The sequence below is a fragment of the Arachis duranensis genome, chromosome 1 (assembly GCF_000817695.3).
Source record: "Arachis duranensis cultivar V14167 chromosome 1, aradu.V14167.gnm2.J7QH, whole genome shotgun sequence".
NCBI classification, from domain to species: domain Eukaryota; kingdom Viridiplantae; phylum Streptophyta; class Magnoliopsida; order Fabales; family Fabaceae; genus Arachis; species Arachis duranensis.
Window position 1 is genome coordinate 100,347,237 of NC_029772.3, and position 1,929 is coordinate 100,349,165.

The window sequence follows — 1,929 nt, forward strand, 5'->3', positions numbered from 1 at the left end:
CCGACTTTTGAAGTTGCTTAGATGATGCTTTGGATCCGTGGTTCCATCGTAGAGGTCCATATCCGGGCTTTTGAAGTTTCTTGGAACTTTTGCCCTCATTATGTCCTCACTGAAAGGATCCTCTTCACCCAAGGGCGGCTCTTCTTGTTCGTCGCGGGAGTTGTGACTCTTGAGGGAGGATTCCAGCTTTAAGAGTTTTCTTTCTAACTCTTTTCGCCGTTCCATCTCCTCTTTTAGGTACTTTTCAGTTTCCTTTTGCCGCTCCCGCTCTTGTTCTAACTGTTCCAGGCGACTGTGGACTAACCCCATGAGTTCAGTTACGTGGGATGGTCCGCCTTTTTCTAATTCGCGCTCGTCTGAGGAGTTTGCCTTCGGATTTTTTACCCCGGAGGTGCCCTCTCTCTGCTGATTGTTAACCTCCTGGTGGAGGGCTAAGTCCACATTGTTATTACCTGTGTCCAGATTCTCTTGTTCTCCACATCGTTATTGCCTGTGTCCAGATTCTCTTGTTCAGAATCTGTCTCCACGTGGCCTTCTTCGTGGGATCTGTCCGCCATCAATGGATGATCTCTCGGTTCCCCGGCAACGGCGCCAATGTTACGGTGGGTAACCGGAGATTAATAGAATGGATGACGTTGGCTGGCCCAAATGTGTGAAGGAGGAGGTTCCCGAATGAGTATGCAGCTCGGAGGACTCCGTCCGACTTGCTTCTACGAGGAGAGGGGGGTGGTACCTGCGAAGACACTCCGATGCCTAAGTTAGCAAGGGTGTGAGCAGGTCTAGAGAGTATTGGGCTTAGAGATACCTGAGGGGTGTCAGTGTATTTATAGTGGTGAGCCAATAACCACCGTAGGAGTAGTGCCGTATCTTTAGGGTGTTAACCGTCCCATTATCTAAGTCGTGGTTGATACCGACTTCTTATGTGAAGGTCGGTACTTAGCTAGGCTTAATCCTTTGGACTAGACCTTTTATTTGGTCCTGGGCCTTTGTTATTGGGCCAGAGTATGAACAAAAATTATATTCACATACAATTGTGTTTACCTAAAGTTAATTTTTAAAATATTAAATAATTTGATAAATTTAATTGAATTATCATCTAATAATTTTTAATTATTAATTTTATATAAAAATAACTACAACGTATGCATGTAAATTTTTACTATATTATAATGTCTAAAAATACTGTAACAACAACACACGAACAATATGTAAATTTTTTATGTTTAAGAATGTGACTATCATAAAATCTATCAAATTCACCATCTTCAATGCTTTCTAAACCCAATTAGCAAGTGTTTTCATTTTCCTCCTCCCAGGATTATGTTATCTAGTTATTTTACAGAAAGCTCTGTGGTCAACCATGTTTTGTGTAGATTGAATTTGTAATAAAAGAAAAAAGATAATAAAGTTTTATATGCTTAATATGTATAATAAATTGATGATTGTGAGGAGGGACATGCATAATATGTTGAAATTAAAGGGGGAAAAAAGAAGAAGGAAACAATGGCATAAGGAGGGACAGGAGACATGGGGGGTAAGGTGAAGTGTGAAGTGAGTAGCTGGCACACACACCGAACACGGTTGCGCTGTGACTCCCTCACTCACCGTTAGGTGGACGGCACCGCTCACTACCCACCCATTCACGCCTTCAACATTTTTCAATTACTCAATATCCGCTCCCTCAACATTCCCTACCAACAATTTTTTGTTTTTCAAACCGTAGTCTATATAGTAATTAGAAGTGTTTAATTATGTGGTTATTCTTATTCATGCAGGCTGCAGCATTAAATTACTTTCTATTTGATTTTATTACCGTGAATTTTACTATAACTATTGATTATAGTAACGATGAGATTTTGTCACACTAAAACTAAAACTAAAATTAGAGTTTTTATTATTTGATAATAGATTTTTATTTTAAAGAATTTA